Source organism: Lepidochelys kempii, chromosome 5 (assembly GCF_965140265.1).
Source record: "Lepidochelys kempii isolate rLepKem1 chromosome 5, rLepKem1.hap2, whole genome shotgun sequence".
Lineage (NCBI taxonomy): Eukaryota > Metazoa > Chordata > Testudines > Cheloniidae > Lepidochelys > Lepidochelys kempii.
In genome coordinates, this window is record NC_133260.1 from 114,003,696 (window position 1) to 114,023,504 (window position 19,809).

General features: G+C 39.6%; 1 long non-coding RNA gene across 1 annotated transcript in view; it reads left to right on the forward strand.

Annotated features, from left to right (window-relative positions):
- The window catches only part of LOC140911765 (uncharacterized), a 119,752-nt gene that overhangs the window by 48,272 nt on the left and 51,671 nt on the right, over positions 1-19,809 (forward strand). The window contains exon 2 of the long non-coding RNA XR_012159118.1: positions 5,562-5,662. This is a non-coding gene — a long non-coding RNA (uncharacterized lncRNA). The remainder of the gene's footprint in view (positions 1-5,561; positions 5,663-19,809) is intronic.

Consider the following 19,809-nt stretch of genomic DNA (forward strand, 5'->3'; position numbering starts at 1 on the left):
TCCCCATCTCCGTATGCATTTGACCTCCATCACCATAGCACCCAAATACCTCACAAACATTAATGAAGTTCACTGGGCAGCTCCTTGGAGGTAAAACAGTGCTGTCATCCCCATTTTAACAGCTGGGGTACAGAGAGACTAAATGACTTGACCAAGGCCACACAGAGAAGCCTGTGGTATAGCTAGGAAATGAACCTGGATTTCCCAAGCATCAGTCTGGTACTCTAACCACATGATGATAGACCATCTTGCCTGCTGGCATATAGGGGCTACAGGACACTGGTTCTCTCCTGAACCAATGGCCTCATGAAATGCTTGGGACACTGCTACCGCTGCAAGCGTCCTCTTTTGAAGGAGATGTCAAACTGTGGGCCTAACCACATATGCTCATTAAAGACCTCATGTAACTCAAGTTTGAGTGTGTTAACTCTGGTATCCAGGCACAGATTCTAACTGGAATAACTAATCTAATTATCTGGACCTTTAAAGAGTAGTTTATTCTTCAGTCTTCAGCCTTAAAAATCTGTTGTCATGTTGCTTGGGTCAAATGGCTACATCTCAATGGCAATATAATGATGGCATTTATAGTGATCTTATTACTTTTTTATTTTCTTCATGTGAAGTGGTATTTACGTAGGAAGATATATTTGTGGAAAAAAATAACACTTTTTAGTCCTTATGGTCTCTCTACCTCAGTCACCATTTTGCGCTGTTTTGATTTTGGTTTTTTCCCTCCATAAATATTGGATTATTAGTGTATTACTTTAACTTAAAAATTTGTTCTCTTTCTTGCCCCTCGCCCCCCAATGCTTATAAATTTGTCTCCAAACTTGGCTCCAGTCTGAAACTTGTCATTGAAGCATTCAGTTATTGGGCAACTTTTTAAAATAAACACAATTTCAGCTGCTTTATATTACATAAGACGAGTGCAAAAAGCTAGCTAGACATTTTCCGAGATACTTCGTAATACCCTGATGTGTAACCCTTCAGAGTAAGGGTTTTAGATGTGAGTGGGTCACTTCGATTTTAATGGAAGGCTTGTGACATTGCTGTTACCTGATGCTCCTTTACATTACAAGTCAGATATTCCGAATAGAGGACTAATGAGTAAAAACCTATGTGCACCCTCTCCCATCTAACCTCATCACTCTGCTATTTTTGCACATGCAAATTGGGTAACTGATCTCTTTAACAATCTGTAAATTAAATATATTTAGTATCAAATGCAAGATTTTTGCAGTATACCTATTGTATCTGGACTTGTGCACAGGATAGAAGTTACAATTTGCAAAAGATTTTGAGATATTGAAATTTGGCTTCATCCCAATCGGAGGGTAAAAAAATGAAAATTTCAAAATTTTCCATGAAGGAAAATTGAGTAGTTTTTTTGTTTCTTTTTCAGGACATTTGAAATGTTTAATTTTTGTCAACTTTGACTTTTTTATTTTGTGTTCTATTATGTAATGTAATATTGTATATTATAATAAAAATAAAAAGAATTTTGAAACAGTCATTTCAAAATGAAAATTCAAAACATTTCATTCCAAAGTGTCAAATTTCTTTTGTTTTATTCCAAAATGAAATTCTGGAAAAATCAACCTGATTTTGCAAAACTATTAAAATTTTGATGGAACCTCATATTCTGAAGAAATATGATTTTTTTGGTCAAGTTTCTCCAGCCAACACTAGCTGTACCCTCTTGTTTTGAATGTTTGACAATTTTATCTGTGGCTGTGAGTGGTGTCACTTGCCTTGTAAAATGGGAGGGGGGGGGGAATATTCCCATCTGAAAGAGTAAGAAACACAGCTGGGAGATAAAACAATTTCTGAAAATCAAGAGAATGCCTTGTTCCTTGTATCCGCTCTCACACAGGCCCCTTGTACATCTTTAAAGCAGCAGAGTCTGATGGTCTGAGGATAGAGCAGCAGCATGAGAATTCTAATCCTAACTCTGAACTGCCTTGCCCTGTGAATTAGGGCAGCTCGTTTAACCTTCTTGTGCTTCAGAGTCTCAATATGTAAAATGGGGATACTACTAATTTCTTTTTCAGAAAAATATTAGTACTCTAGTAGCATTTAGAGTCCCCAATCAGATTGCGTCCCATTATGCTAGTCACTGAAAAAAGGTAGTTAGTCTTTATCTCACTAGGGTGTTGTGAGGATAAATATTTGTACAATGTTTAAAAGATGCAATGCAGGCTCAGAGCAGGGAGGGGTACAGCAAACTGAATGCTCAGAAATGGAGAGGAGCTGAGCAGACAGGTGTGGAGTAGATTCGCTATGAGTGTAGAGAAACAGAACAAGCTGCTGCTTTCTAATGGGAACACAGAAACAGAGCTGGAGGAAGGCAATCCAATGGAGAGGCTGCTGGGTGGCTGGGAATGAGGTGGTGGGGAGCACTGCAGCATGAGGCTGACAGAAGTCGAACTATGTTTTAGACCAGGGACTGTCCAGTGGCCCTATTGTTAGTGCTTTGTAGAACTGGTGGGAAAACTCTGATATTTCATCCTATGGAAAACTCTGATAGTTCAGTATATGTTTTTGTCCAGAAATGAGAAATCAAAATAGTGAACACTTTTTGGGAAGAAAAGTTCAGAAAAATTTCAAATGGGAAATGCTGAAATTTAAAATTTTTGAACATTTTTGGTGGAAACAAAAGTTTTCAGATTTGATCAGAAAAAATGTTTCAATATATTTGAAATGTCTATTTGAAATTAAAAGTTTTTTTTATTTAGAAATGTCCTGTCCAAAAATTGGACTGCATTGCCAGCGTTTACCTTTCCCCCCTCCCCACACACACTTCAATTCTGATGAAACCCCATGTTTCAGTGGGAAAAGTTTTTGGGGTCAACAAGTTTTGACCTGTTCTGTGCTATTATATCCGAGACCAGTGTTTAGTTTCTGGGTCTGGTCCAGTAATGGCAGCTCCGCAGATTATCACAAAAGTCATATGGCTGATGGGCTGATGGGCTCTGAAGGGTGTTCCATCTAATCGTCCCTTCAGATCCTGGGGTGATGGAAATAAAACCTAAAACTGGGTAAGACTCCTCCAGCAATAGGTATTTATTATAATTAACTAATAAACGAATGCAGTGTCCCGTCCCTTTGACGAGCTAATCCAAACAAACATAGCCCTCCAAATACAGGACCTTAAAATATGGTCTTTACACGTAGGAGGGGAAAAAAGAGTTAGGCTTACTTCAGCCTGTCTCGCTGTGCTGTCCCTCCATTTCAGAGCTCCCAACTCAGTAACATCTTACTCTGGTAAACTGATACAGACCAGGGAGAGAGAGCACACCCAATCTATCAGAAAGAGCACACAGTGGGAACTCAAATACTCCATGGAAACCTTTGTCTAGCCAAGGAGAAATATAGGCAGAAGGGGACTGATGAAGAAAGATCATTTCAACTTTAACTGGAGTTCTCAGTAGTCTTTGATAGTCAAAGTTCATTATTCAGGACACAAATTCAGATTTCATTCCTGCCAAGTATGGTCTGCAAACATTCCAAATATCCTGTTCTAAGGCCAAAAAGGTGAAGGGACTTCGGATAGAGAGGAACAGCCCTGTACACTCAGAATGCTTCAAATTCAGGCATTCACAAGACAGTGCCTGAAAGACCAAATCTTTGCAGAAAGGGATCTAGCTTCTGCTAATGCCAGGGACCAAATGACTCTTTGAGAAAACTGAATCTACACACTTATAAAATAATAAAACAAGGATGAAATTATTGGTACTGACTATTTTGCTGTAATGTGCATTCCTGCACTTGAGAACTGCATAGTTGAGTAAGTCCTTTTCCACTGCTAGTAAAGTACCTGATGGCTGTTTAAGAGAAGAGAGGTCTCATACTTAACATACAAGGGAGAAATTCACCCCTGTACAGGAGCCCAGCAAATCCCATGTGAGCCCTATTCGGAGGATTTAAGTGGTGCATAGGCCTTGTGCTGGGCCTCTGAACAGGGGGGATCTTCAGCCCCAATGATTTCTCTGGTATATATTGCCAATTCTTTAAACTCCAGAAATCCTGCTGAAGGATAGAGCTAGTACAAGGGATGTGACAGATGATAGGCCTGATTCTGATTTCACTTTCAGTGGTGCAAATGCAGTATAATTCCATTGTTTTATTATTTTTCTTCAGTGGAGTTACTCCAGGTATGTATTGGTGTGAGATCAGAGTCAGGCCTGAGAGATACTATATATGAAGTATTATTATTACTATTATTGAGCATTTTGAAAGAAATGTTGAAAACTGAGTTGTACACCACTACTATACATATATATAATATCCCTATTCAGGCTTTCATAGTTTTGTGGGTAATTGTATATCACTTTGATACCTTCTGCAGTATCACAGCAAGATAGATTTGCCATGAGTTGTCTTTTGCTCTTTTCCTATTGTTCTTGTGTAGAAGCCATGTAGGTTCCAAATACCAATGTTTTACTAACTATATGTTAACACACAAGGCCTAGTTATATACATACTGCTGCCCTTGCTGGTTTCTGACAGCTTCTAAAATATAGAACAGGGTTAATGCCACTAGCAGGTTACATTTATTTAAAGAATACTACCCATATCCTATTTGCTACTTCATGATTTTGGTAAAAAAAACAGCCTAGTTTTTGTTCTCAGTTACACTGGTAAAAATCTGTACAAATGCCACTGACTTATTTGCGTTATTTCAGACTGACAACAGTGTGACCTGAGGTCAGGATTTAGTCTAATTTGCCTTACATTTTGTTTATGCTTGTGAGACTTTCTCTTATTCAGAGCACACTGATGAGGTGAATATTTGCTTTTCATTAGAGCTGATTTAAAAAAAAAATATCAAAGGTCCATCTCATGGGAAATTCCAATGTTTTGCCATTTTCATCCTGAATCTGGATGTAAAGTCCAAATCTCAATACTTTCAGAATTAAAAGTTTGAGAAATGTCGAAACATTTCAACATTCTCATACTGAAAGACTTTATTATTATTTGTGAAATTGAATAGAAACATTTAATTTTGAGTCAGTTTGCCATTAAACTGCATCCACTGAGCTGCCATGGTGACTCATGGGAGTTGTAGTTTGGGTGTCTTCTGCCCCCATGTTCCCTGCCCAGACTACATCTCATGATGCTGTATGTCGTGGGACTCCCGTGAAGCTCTGTGGCAGCTCAGAAGGATGTAGATTAATGTTGAACTGACAAGAACTGAAACATTTTGGTTTGGTTTGACGTTTCAGTTCAGGTTGAATTTGTCCAAAATGTGTTTTTGTTTTGGGTTGAATCCAACTGAAACAAAATATTTAATTTCTATTTTCTCAGTAAAAAAAAAAATTAGATAAAATCAACATTTTCCACATGGAATTTTACAGAAATGAAATTTTAATTGAAAAAACATTTTAATGGGAAATTCCTGACCAGCTCTAATTTTCCTCTGCAGGGCACTTTTAAAATTACTTAATTTTTTTTCTTTCGTTTATCTTAAAGCTGACTTTCACAGAGATTTTTAGATCTCTGAGCTTAGAGGTTCATTGAGCACACTATTAAATTAATACCTTTTTTTTTTTTTTTTTTAGGGTCTGTGATGTCCATTCCTCCCATGCTTCACTACTTCTGGCTCAGTTCATGCTAGGACATTACAGTGGAATGTTTGATGTAGCCATGGAACATCGCTATAGTATGGTCCCAATTTATTATTACAATATGAAATGGTTTTCTAAAGATTTTTTTAAAAAATCAGACTTTAAATGAGTGGGTATAAATTACAATTCAAATAGTTAAAGGTACATATCTCAGTATACCTGAAGGGATGATATAGATATAAGATACCTCAGGAATAGAAGTCTATCTCTGTATAAAGGAAAACTGCAGGTCGTGCAGAGGCCTCCCTTTCAAAAGGAAAGCAAATATCTTCCAGGAAAAAAGGCTGTGCAGACTCTGAAATACTACGAAATACACCCACTCTCTGTAGGCCCACAGGCTGCATGGCCAGGGTGGAGCTAAAATTTGTTTGTCTGGTAAGATAAACAAAAGATCTGGAAACACTTTGGTTCACCACACAGACTAAAAGATTGTGGAGTCAGGACCAGTTCTGAAGTGGAAAATACTTGCCTGCTCAAAACCCCTAATTTCTTGAATTGCCAATATTAAGGCATCTCATAGCTTTCGTTTAAATCCTCTGGGGAGGGGAGTGTCTTTTTTTTTTTTTTTTTTTTTGGTACTGCTGTCGTTCCATTGATGCAAACCTCCAGTGTAGCTAGGCTGTCTGAGTGTAAGACCAGTGTGATTTTTTTCCCTCTGATAAGTTACTGGGGGTAAATCACAAAGCTACATTGATTATAGTTGGACTGGTACAAAATTCCCTAGTTTAGACAAGTCCTTAGAATGCACTGGTGTAGCTGCGCCATTGTAGAATGTCCGATGAGGACATGCTAGGTCGACAGGAGAGCGCCCTCCTGTCAGCATAATTACTCCACCTCAACTAGAGGCAGAAGCTATGTTGGCGGGAGAGTGTCTCCCGCTGACATAGCGTGGTGTGGACACCGGTTGAAGTCAATGTGACTTTTTCACACCCCTGAGCCACGTAACTTACGTCGACTTAAGTGGTAATGTAGATAAGCCCATAAACTAAAAAGGGAGGTTAGTGGGTTGTAATAAGCCATAAATCCAGTGTCTTTATTAAGACCATGATTTTTAGTGTCCAGCAAAGTTATGAATTTAAGCTCACAGGCTCGTCTTTTGAAGGTGTTTGTGCAGATTTCCTATGAGGACAAGGACTGAGAAGTAAGACACAGAGTAAACACTTCATGAAAAGTGCTTCACCTACAGGTGATGTGGTGGTTTGGTCTTTTAACATTTTTCTGTCTGCGTTCTTTTGAGAGTGTAGTGATTGTCTGGTCTCACTCAGATAATAATGAGAGCACAATTCAGCCAAGGAAACTGACCTGCCAATGAAGAATGACTTTTACATTATCTTAAATACAAGTCTGAGGGCATCAAGCATTGAAGAAGAATACTTTAAATGTATAAGAGTAATTTAGATAACTTATGACAAGAAGAATGCTTCTGATCCAAATGACTCGGAAGGCTGGAATCCGCTTCAATAAAACTCTGCCTGGCTATGATCTCGATCTACATGTATAAGTAGCAGCAATGCAAGTACTCTGTCTTAAACAACAAAGCAGTACAATAGCTAGAACTACGAAACTGAGAAGGGATGAAGAGAAGGGAGTTACAAGTTACCTTGTAAGAGAAGGTAAGGTAAGAGAACTCCCTTCTCTTCATGTGCTGGTATAATAATGCCTGCATCTGTAATTTTCGCTCCATGCATCTGAGGAAGTGGGTTTTTTACCCATGAAAGCTTGTGCCCAAATAAATTTTAGTCTTTAAGGTGCCACCAGAGTTCTTGTTGTTTTTGTGGATACAGACTAACAGGGCCACCCCGCTGATACTTGAGATCCATAATAGTCGCTTCTAAGCTTGCCTCTTAAGTTTCCACGCTTCAGGTTCATACCACTCTGTAGTATAGCTGTATCTTCATAAATAGTCCCAGTGACTTAAGTGGAACCATTTAAGTGAAGTCTATTAATGGTTTGCAGGACTAGGCCAGAATTCACAGCTTGTTAGAGGAGGAATGTTGTTAGATTATGGTATTTTAGACTATTTGTTTTCTATCAAGAAAGGTAAGTTTTCCTGCAATGTTCAATGAAACAGACAGAAAGGAACCTTTTGTTGCTATAATCATTTGATTCATTTACCAGGAGCTTTTTGTTTCTTTAGTTGTTGGCATGTTTTATAAAATTTAGATACAGAGTTATCACCAAAGGAGTGTCCATTTCATGTTAACTAGGTTTCCATGGGATTTTTGAATTGATGTAATGGGGAATGTTTTTAATAGGAGTATTTGATAAACAGCTTTCCTAAGATGCAGCACCAAGAAAGTTATAGACCAAAATAAAGTATTCGTACATTCAATTTGGATTTTAATATTCATGGATGAAAATCTTATCCGGCTTAAAAAGACAGCTGAAAATCAGTTGAATAAGTGGCTGGATATCTTCAAACGTTAAAACGGGCAGCTTCTGTCCTTTTTACAATGAATATAATTAGCTATAACCTACAGGAATTCAAGTAAATATCTTGGATGAAATCCTGACTCTGTTGAAGTCAGTGGGAGTTTTGCCATAGTCTTCAGTGGAGCCATGATATCATCCCTCTCCTTTAACTCTCTGAGCTAGGAATTCAGATTACTGTTTGCATCTTTATTGTGTCTCATAGGAATTTCAGTGTGGGGGGTATAGTGAGCCAGCAGTTTTGTAAATAAACATTGTTTTTTTTTTCTATTCAATTTTTGGGAGTGCAAGACCTTTTTATTTTAGTTAAAGAGAATGTTTAAAGAATGTCTGCAGCTATTCCTAAGGCCAATGTATCATCATACTAATTTAAAAAAAAAACCCTTTGCGACTTTTCATTGTAAATACCATGGATCTCAAGTTTTTTCCAAAGGCTTTGCAGTCTTTGCTGAGGAAGACATAAGGAGACAATTTGGTGATGAAAGCAGGGAATTGGACCTAGGACTCCTGTATTCCCTGTCGCTGATTTACTTTGTCACTGGCCAAATCTTCAGCTGGTGTAAATTGTCATTAACATCAATGGAGCTTTGGTAATTTACATCAGCTGAGGATCTGTCCCCCTTTGCCTTGGTTTAGCCTCTTGGAAAAATAAATAGAATTATGCCTTCCTCACAAGGGTGTTTGATACTTAAATAGTGAATGGATGTAAATTGTCTATGGATCCTTGCATGGAAGAAACAAAAAAAAGTGCTTATTGGTGTTCTTAAAAATCAGAAACGTTTATAGGATTAGAACTATTAGGAAGGGGAGCTGTAATAACTCTGGGGACTCTCATATATTCATGAAGAAACTTTGCTACCCAGATCATAGGGCAGGTTCCAAACAAAATTAAGTCCTGTTAATGATTGGCTATTTTTAAACAGGGTGGGTATATTTGGACATGGTTTATATAATGTTTAATTGTCAGTATTCTGTTTGTTTAATATATCAGTAGTATTCTGGGATAAAATGCATGACGTGAAAGAGAAGGTTTCTACTAGACACAATCCCATTGTTTATGTATCAAAAGGTAAATATTTGATGCCATATATAGCTCACCACTGGCTGTGAACTAATCTCAGATTGTGTGCCATACTGATCATAAATTGGATTTTTACCGTAAGTCATTGTGGCTTTGAAATAATACTTTAAAAATGAAACATGATTTGCATTTGAAATGCTTTCGTTCTACATAAGATTTTTCGAGTGAACTCTTGTGTCAGAATGATTGTACAAATAATACAAACTAAGCTGCTAGGGACACTGCTGTATGTGCTTTGCTAACAAAGCACCCTAAAATGATGCCAAAGAGCTATCAAGGTAGAACTCTTTGGATCCACTGTACTACTTCTAATGTGCTTTATCTTACACATTACAGCAAATTGAAGGCAGAAGCAGCAGCACTGTGACTGGCCCAAGATAAGGAAGGCTGGGGAGGTAAAGCACCAGATGGAGAACATATGACATAACCAGCTAGAGTGAAGGAAGGTTGGGCGGTGGTGTGTTAGGAGTGGTGAGGAAGGAGAAGACCAAGCAGAAAACTGAGTTGAAACAGAGCTTGAAGTTCCTCATTCTCACTAACTAAGCTTGTGGTACTGTAGATAGCAGTGGTACCGAATTTGTGTGGGACAGAACTAAATCACCAGGCACCACCTGGCAATGTTTAAAATTTAGCAATATGTTCAAAGCTAGCATAGCTTTAGAGATCTACAATGAAGTTGCACAGGGTGGTTTTGTTGAAAGAACTACCGCAATCTAGGTCTGACGAGGCCCAATTAACAAGGACTCTGCTTGTTTTTCAGAAAGCCTAACTTGTTCAGCAGGTTCTTGATGTTCAGTACACAGTGCCATCCACTGGAAATAATTAGATGATATCAACACCAGAGAATAACCTCTATCATTATGGGGATAAAGGGAGTGCACTTCAGAGTTTCCAGTTTCTAAAACAAAGCCATTAGAACAAAACCATCAAACCCAAACTTAATTTGATGGATGTTAAAATTATTACAAAAAGATGCACTAGCTTTAGCTCTTTTTTGAGATAGGATTCCCAGATCTGAACACCGTATGCCCAATGAGGAAGGCATTCTAATATCTTCAGTTTTATTGTCTCTCCTTTTCTTTGTACAAGCTCCTATTTTGTTTGCTTTCTTGGCTGCTGCTGCCTATTGAGCAGAGGTTTTCACTGAGCTGTCCACAATGATGTCCAGTCGTGTCACTTGTGGAACAATCTCTTTCCTTAGTTGCTATACTTAAGCTAGAACCCAGCAATGTGTATGGGTAGTTCAAATGGTTCCTTCCCATATGCATTACCTTGCACTTGTTAACCATGAATTTCATCTGCGGTTGTGCTCCCCATTCATGTAGCTTTGGCTCCCTGCCTCATGGTGAGTAGTGTGTCTAGTAAGGTACTATTCAAAGTGACCCAGGGTGTCACAACTGAGGTCTTCGGTTAGGTCTCTGTGAAGTTCTCCGCAGTTTGTTAGTCATGATAAACCTCAATAATTTTGGTATTGAATGCAAATTTTGTGACCTCACTGTTCACTCCCTCTTCCGGATCATTAATAAACCTACAGTTTTAGGCCAGAATTAAACAATATTTCTTTAAAATCTGATGTGAATTAGGGGTTGTCTTTTAACATACCAAAACAAAAGATGTTCACTGCTGTCCAAAGAGTCTAACTCGCCCTACCACCACTCCATAGTTAAAAATGGAGGAGAGAACCTAATTTAATGGGCACATTTGGTTGAGATCTAGTGCCTGGGACCAAAGTAGATGAACCTCCACTTAAAAAAAAATTAACATTTGGATGATCACTTCAGAATGGCATGTCATCCCTGATGGGCTTATAACAGGGTACCAAGTGACTACTAGAGACTTAAGCATTCATTTTAAAAAAAGTAAATTTCTACCTCTTTTTTTCTTGTGGGTCTAGATTTTACATATGAGCTGAATCTAGGGGCTTCTCAGTGGAGAGAGGAGGTTCCTCCCCACAGCTCACAGAAGTGAGGTTAATCAGCCAAGCCTTTTGTAAAATGAGACTTACAAAAAGAGGTGTGTTCTCCTTTTAGAAAATTTCAAACTCCTCACATCCAGTAAAATGCCCAGAAGGCCTTAAACACCTTGCAGGATTGAGGGGCTTGGGATGGCAGTTACATGGTCTGTAGTGAATTGTTACTGAAGTCGCTTGGGATCATGAATTGGGCATGGCACTCTAGCTAGCAAGTTGGGTTTATGCATGTGGTGTGTGGCTCCTGAAACTGTGAGGGTCTAAGAAGTTGTAAAGGCTGCATTGGGTCATTGACATTGGTCTCGGGTATAAATATACTTGAAGCTTTGATGTACTTTGTAGCCTTGAATTTCTTCTCAGAGATGCTATGCTTATCTGTGCATGCCATGGAAGCTGCATCTTTCTCCAACTGGCAAGAGCTCAGTAATGCCATTTTGTGGTATAATCTCTTTCCACAAATGATGTTGACAAGAACAAAGTAGCTACACTTTTAGGGGTAAGGAAGTCAAAAAGGGTAGCAAAGGTCCTTATTCTCAAGGCAGCATGAACAAGTGGATTAGGCACTGGCCTGGGATTTAAAAGACCTGGGTTCTATTCGCAGCTCTGCCACTGATCTGCTGCATGACCTTGGGCAAGTTATTTCACCTTTTGGTGCCAGCTTTCCTTCCCACCTTTGTCTGCCTAGTCTATTTAGGTTGTAAGGTCATTCGGACATAGGCTGTCTTGTGTTTTGTATAAGGCCCAGCACAATAGGGCCATGATTTCAGTTGGTGCCTCTAGATGTTACTGTAATATGAAAAAAATAAAAATAAACCCAAATAATTAATCTATCACTGATACATACTCAAAAAGCAAAAAGATCTCTTTGGGTACCCAGCCATATCTAAACCCAAATCACACTTTTCTTTTGAAGTGTGGCAATGAAAACCAAGTAGTTACATTGGTAAAGAAGAAAGTGACCTTTAATCTTAAGTGTAAGGAAGCCTGCTGCTGTGTGCAAGCCCCCTCGCACTCTGAAAACATTGTTATGAAACTGTTCTACTGAGGTCTGTGGTCTTGCATGCATGCCACACTTCAGTGCTTACAAAATTCTTCTAGTCTCTTGAGGATGGCTTCTGATAAGGCCTTGCATTCCCATTGTATTCTTTATAATTTCTCTTGCCCTCCCATGAACTATGACATAGGATTTTTAAAAAAAATTTGCCTGAGGGGTGTGGTGTATATCTTTCTCTCTCTCTATATATATATATGAATGAATAAGGAAAGAGTAAAAGGCACAGATGTGTTGACAACATTCACTGAGGGAATGGCCTCATCTCTCTAAGGTTCCTTTGTGCCAGTCTTCATCTGCTGTTTAGAATGGTAGTTGAAGATAAATTCTAGACTCAGTCCTCTTCCAACAGTAAACAATGGCAAAATTTCCATGGACTTAAATGAAAATGGGATCAGACCTTAAATCTGCATGCAGATTATCTCCAGGTTCCATAAAAAATAACACTACTAAGTCTATGCTGAAAACTTATTAATTTGGTTTTACACTAGACTACTCAGGACTCTAGTAAGCAGAATAGTACAGTGAAATTTTCCTGTCTATCAGTGAGCTTCTATGGCACCCATAACCATAGCATGACTGACTCCTATAAAGTATCTATTTATCTATAAAGTATTTATCCTCACAACATCCCCGTGAGGTAGCGCTGTGAAGCAGGAAAGTATTATCCCAATTTTACAGATGGGGAAAGGAGTCAGAGATTAAGGATCTGATCCTAAATTGAGCTACACCTTTTTACACCAGCCAGGAATTTCCCCCTCTGCAATGAAGTAATTTTTAACTCTCAGACATTAATTACTGATAACTCTGGGAAGGGTAAATAGGTCTAGGGAGAGTGCAACAGAGGGAATTTGGGGGTCAGGATGGCTTTCTCTCTGCTTTTCTCCTTACTTGATTGGGAGGATGGGAAGTACTATTGACTGGGCTAGGCTGGACAGAGCTTTGAGTGCTGATCAGCACTGCTGGCTCAGGGCTGCTGCTGCTAGCAACAATCAGGATGTGTGAAGTGAGTATTTGGTTGACTTCAGAAAGCTGAATACAACAGTAGCCAGTGAGGTGTATATTCAATTGGCCCATCTTTCAAACCATACTTCCTGTTCTCCTACATGGAGAGTTAGCTTGACTTGTTTTTGTATTAGCAGAAGGGAACGTTCCCCTCCCAAACTCAGAGGTTTAGATTTGCCCTCCAGTGTTTCTAAGCAGGGAAAGTTGATGGGTAGAAAATGGCACCCATTTAAACCCAGTAATCCTGGTCTAACTGCAAAAGAGAACTTCTATCTTAAAATCTTTTCAGCTGAACTCCTCTCTCAAGTGGGACATGGAAAATAGGCTGTGTGTGCGGGAGCTGGTGTTACTGTACTATACTGATACTGAAACATTTAGCTGTAAGAGGGTGTTTTTTTTGTTGTTTTTTTTTAATATTAGACACTTTCCCTTGGCTCACTGACTTTCTAAAATGTTACAGCGATCAGACTGCCAGCAAAACATAGAAAACAATACTGCTGACATCAGTATATAACATGCAAGGAGACTGTTTGAGGACCTGTTTCAAAGAATAACAAGCATGTCTTAGATTCTTATATGCTGACATAATATCTAGAAGGCTGCTGCCCTCTGGTGAGTCAGCAGACAAAAGGCAATCATACGAGTCCTATTATCCAATCAGTTGGTTACAGGAACACACGTTGCTAACAAAAACAAATCCAGCCCCTTTATAGTTTATTTTCTTCATATACATGAAGATCACAAGGGCTAGAAAACCACAAATGTGAAACAAAGGACTTTTTTTTTCCCCACTTCAAATATTTTCTTGATTGCTCCCCCCTTAAACTCTTCAGCTTGAGAGGAGTGTTTTCTCTCCCGCACACACACACAATGCTGTGTGTATATAGTATATGATGTGATTTTAATATGTATACTTAGGCTGGAACGCTTTGTAGGAGGGGCCATCTTTGTTCACTGTTTGAATAGTACCTAGCACAACGGGGTCCTGGCCAATTATTGAGGCTCCAAGGCGCTACTACAAGACAAATGATAAAAAAGATACATTATGTGCACACATTTTCTCTGCAGTCTCTACAAGGTTCATGAATGTTTTGTAGGTAGGTACAATGCAGAACTTCACAGAGGAAGAGAACACCCTAGGAATATTATACTCTGCAACAGACAGTTTTTACATTATCTGCACTGTTTGCACAATAAATGAATTCACAGATCCCTTGCTCCTTGTCACAGAATAATGCTTAATCACTTTCCTGCTGATTGTTGCTGTAACTTTTGTGAAGTGCTGTTGCTCTTTCCATGGCTACTTCTGGTGTTCCTTAGGATTGTGGAAAATAACTAAAATATCTCAGCTCTCACAGAATGTTAACTGTTGGCAACTGTTCACCTCTTAATGGTACCCTGGGATATTCTTCCAGAGGCAAGTGCTTACTAATCAGTAAGCATCAAATAGCTAACAAGTCTTTGTAACTCTGACCACCAGTAGTCAGGGGCAGGGTTGGAGGCAGGAATGTTTCATTTCAGAAGCGTCTCCCCTCACACGCTGTCATGTGCCCACCACTAATGGAGAAAAAACATAAAGCCAAATAAAACTGGGCATGCTCTAGTAACTCTAGTCTGATTTTAACATTACCCACAGGGTCCGTTAACAATGCCAAATATCTTACTTTAAAAAGGAGACATGACTTCAGTTGTGGAAAATTCAGAAAGGTGTCCTGGAAATAACTGTCCTTATTAGATACAACCTGGGAATAAAAATGAAATGTCTTCTTTGAACAAAGTATTAACAAAAGACCATGGGTGTCTTTGTTTGGAAATTTGGGCCATGGTATCTCCCCAAAATGTATACTTTTCCTCTCAGGTTGGTGGTAAACCATATTGAAGTTGCTGGTTGTCTCTGGATCAATGATCCATTTAAATGAGTTAAATTTTCCTTCCCTTCACCTGTGTGGCAAAACTCTGGTCAGTGGGAAAAGAATCTTAAATCCTTTGGGTAAAATTGCAGCCTCACTGAATTCAATGGCAAAACTCCCTGTGCCTTCAGTGAGGTTAGGTTTTCGCTCTTTGTGCTTTTACTTTCTTGGCCCAAATTGCCATAGAACTTCTCCCCAGGCCCTGAAGTCAGATAATGTAGGGTATAATCAGAGCAAACCAGTATAGCTCTATTCATTTCAATTGCACTTATCTAATTTGCAGGAGTTGAGGATTTGGCCCACTGTCTTTATCCTTGCTTCTCATTCGTTAAACTCTGTCAGTGCATTAAATATGTTTTGTGCATCCCAGTCAATGAGGCAAAGGGGGAATTTGGGCTGGGTAACCAATTGGGTGGTAAAATAACCTTCCTGAACTGCCCATGTGAGAGTCTGTCCAGGCGAACTGCACCTGCCAAACCAAAATACAATACTATTTGTATTATGATGTTTATATCACAACGCAAATGGTATCACAAATCCTGGGGATCAGAAACAGGACATACAGCACACACATATTGCTCTCCATTATCGAGTCACTTTTCCAGACTATGGAGCTGAGAGAGAACCCCATCACTTTTTCCTTCCACCATGGTGAAAATTTCTGTTAGGATATAGATATTCAGGCCTGTCTGTAAAGGCCTATACTCTAAGAATTTAGGTGTATTCTTATCACTTGGCTAGTGATAGAGGTATAAAAGAAAGAATCAAGATCACTGTCTGCTGGTGTAAGGGCCTTCTCTTACTGTGACAGTCTGAGGCCCTGTTCTTAGGCTAAGGCCTTTGGCTAAGCAGCAGAGGCAGCCATAAGCTGGGAAGCGAACGGTCACATCCTCACATTCCAAACTAGTCACATTGAAATAAGGTGCTATTGGGCTGTTAGGCACTATCAGGACAGGATTGTATTCCTATCACCTCCAGAGAAAGGGAAGTGCCTAGAAAATGTAAAAGGAAACTTAGTTTGATAGCATCCTGTCTGGCAAGAACTCACTTATCAATAGCTGGGATGTGAAATCCTCACTTCTGTATTGTTTTGTCATTATAGTTCCCACTTTGCTGTTGTTTGTCTGTATAATCTCTGTCTGGTTCTGTGATTGTTCCTGTCTGCTGTATAATTAATTTTGCTGGGTGTAAACTAATTGAGGTGGTGGGATATAATTGGTTACATAATCATGTTACAATATGTTAGGATTGGTTAGTTAAATTTCAGGAGAATGATTGGTTAAGGTATAGCTAAGCAGAACTCAAGTTTTACTATATAATCTGTAGTCAATGAGGAAGTGACTGGGTGTGGGTGGGGGTGGGCATGGGCATGTGGGTGTGTGAGATGGGAACAGGGAATGGGGGTAAGAAAATTGGAATCATGTTTTGCTAAAGGGGGAGATGGGAACAGGGAATGGGAGTAAGGAAGTTGGAATCATGTTTGGCTAAGGGTAGGAATGGGAACAGGGACACAGGTGTAAGGCTCTGTGGTGTCAGAGCTGGGAAGGAGGATACTAAGGAAGGAAACTGGAATCATGCTTGCTGGAAGTTCACCCCAATAAACATCGAATTGTTTGCACCTTTGGACTTCGGGTATTGTTGCTCTCTGTTCATGCGAGAAGGACCAGGGAAGTAAGTGGGTGAAGGAATAAGCCCCCTAACAATTTCCTTGGTTCTTTTATTGTTTACAATAATTGTCTCAAACATTTCTCTAATATAATCCCAGTCAGTGTGGGTTTCTGGCAATAAGGAGCTATAGAAACTATGGAAGATGAGTACACATATGAATCAAGATAGACAAGGCCAATAGATTCTCAGATTTTAAGGTCCAATAAAATAGGCATGCCTAGGCTGTGAATCATACTGGGGCTTAGGTGAGAACCAGGCTACGAAGCAGGTCGGTGAGTCAGAACTTAGGTGGCTTTGTGCATTGGCAGCGGAATAGGGATTTTTGAGGATCCCAGTGGTTCCCGAAGCCTGATCTACACCTCAGAGTTAAGCTGATGTAAGGCAGCTAAGCGTCTATTCTAAAATGTAGCTCCCACTGAAGTAACTCGCCCACTACACAGACTTAACTTCACCTCCACGAGAGGCATAGCGCTTAGGTCAATGTAGTTAGGGTACGATGGGTTAGGTGTAGACCCTGTATTGCTTACATCGACTGTTGCTGCCTTTCAGAAGCCATCCCACAATGCCCCACACTGACAGTTACATCGGTACAAGCGCTCCTGGTGAGGCCATACACCGCCAACACAAGGAGCGTAGAGTGGACTTGCAAAAGTGATTTAATCACTGGGGTCACTGTACATCAATGTAACTTAGGTTGACTTAATTTTGTAAAGTGGGCTTGCCCTAAATGTTGGACATACGCATTTAAGGAGGCAGGTGCTAAAGTCCATTTGTGGATCTAGCCCACAGACCTGTAATGTGACACATGGCCAGAGTTTTAGAGGTATTTAGGTGCTTAAAGATATAGATAGGTGTTTAGTGGGATTTTCAAAATTCCATTGGGAGATGGCTTCTTTTGAAAAATCCCATTATGTGCACGTTTGAGCACCCAAATACCTTTTAAAAAATCTGTCCCTTTTGAATTCTAAACCACTTAGCCCTTTTGAAAATTTTACCCATAGAAGCTTAGCTCCCTGCTTCAGTTCTAATGAGTGGCCCAGAGCGTTCACAGCTCAAATGAAAATAAGATTCCATCTCAAACACAAATAATACTACTGGGCAGTTCAGTATCAGAGCATAGGACGTGGGACTCACTCCAGAGCATTCTGTAAGTCTATTGAAAGAGAGTCTGTTGTGGGGAAATTTCAGGGAATTTCTTCCTTGTTAATCTTTTAATCTAATAGGGGAAGGGACACTTCAGAGAGAGTCTATAGCAGGCACCAGTTGTTAATTGGTAAGTTTGGGAACAGAATGTGGAAGGGTTACGGGATGTCAGTTGACAAACAGGGGGCTACTATTCTTTCTAAGTAATTCATTGTTTCATGTGGAGGATACAATTGATGAGCTAGGTAGATTTGGGAAGTATAGCTATTGCACAAGACATGAATGTCCGTATTTCTTTGTCACTAATGATGGCAGGATAAATCAAATGAGTCTCTGGTGGGATTGCTCACTGCCCCAGATGCTCAGTGGTGAGGTGCAGTGTTAGCAGGAGGAAGTAGCAAGCATATTGAGGGTTGCCAAATCATTTAGGCCCCAAATGGGGACTACTGTGACACCACAGACAACTAGGAAACTCTTCTGGTTTTGCTTGAGGTGGCAAGGCTGGAGCACCAGTGGGTGGGTTGATTGGTTGCTTATGCCCACAACAGGAAGTTAAGGGGATAGCTGGTGACAATTGCACTAACAAAAAGTGCTTCCTCTCCCCCTTCCCCCGCCCCAGTAATTTCCCCTTCTGCTGAAAAATTGATCTTGGAGACAAATGGTAGGTCTTAGTGGCAAGTGAACTTAAACAGCTATTCCACTATACATACACACATCCTAAAATTCCACAATAGTATACTCCTGGAGAAGATTACCCAACATTTTGCTATCCTATAAAGAGGAACTATAGGAATCAGGCAGAAACCCAAGAGTGTTTATATATTTTATATGCAATAAAAGATCTGATTTTTTTTCTTAATTAAAATACTAGTCACAGTAATAATTTGAAGAATGCCTATTATGTCATCCCAAGGATTTATGTTCCATATTCTAGTGCATCAAAACTATTCCAGAGTAGAGTTCTTTGCAGTGTCTGAAACTACACAAGCTGCGGTAATTAGATCCCTAACATACATTGGCTATGCTAAATTCTTCTGGGCTTTTGGCAAAGATGCTGGGAAAATTATTCTGTGGTTTGATTCACTAGAATTATAGGAATCATGCTCCACAAAGGTAATGAGGGGTGAGACATTAAAATATATGGAGATATTGCAGGATCTATAGAGACCTGTGGGAGCTGGGATGCATTAAAGACAGTCCTGAAAATGTTGGGGATGAGAGTCCTTTGTTAAGAAACAGTTTTAATAATTTAGTAGATCTGGAAATTTTGGGGTGATGACATGAAAATAATCACACAGCAGGTACTTTGCAGGGGTCATTGGAGACTAGAGTGGAAGTCTGAAGGAAACAAAAAGGAAAAAATAGGAATGAGCAAGGTCCACCCATGCCCAACCCCTGTAATTATATGTGGCAACCAACCATGTGATTCTAAACCGATCACTCCTGTTCATTGTTCCAGGGAAGAAACCTTGGAACCCGTTTCTCATAATGCCTGGGAGGGAAAAATCCTTTCTGAGTTCAAATATGACAGTTCGTCATCAATGTGTATATGTTCAAGAATCACCATAGCTCAATATCTAATCCTATTTACAGCAGGAGATAACATGGGCATCCAGCTGACCATGGTCTGAAAGCTCAGGGAAATACTATTTTAATATTCTAGATCACTTACGTTGCAGTTAAAACATTCATTAATCCTGACAACAGAAACAACATAATTTAGTGGTTAAAGCCTGGGACTGGGAGCCATGAACTCCTGAGTATTAATGCTGGTTCATGTGTGGCCTTGAGCATGTCACTTAACCTCTCACTGTGTTTGAATTTGAATGATGATAATAAGATGAGAGAAAATTGTCTAGTGGTTAGGGCACTAGGTTGGGACTTACCCCAAGCTGGGTCCCCTGCTCTGCCACAGACTTACTGTC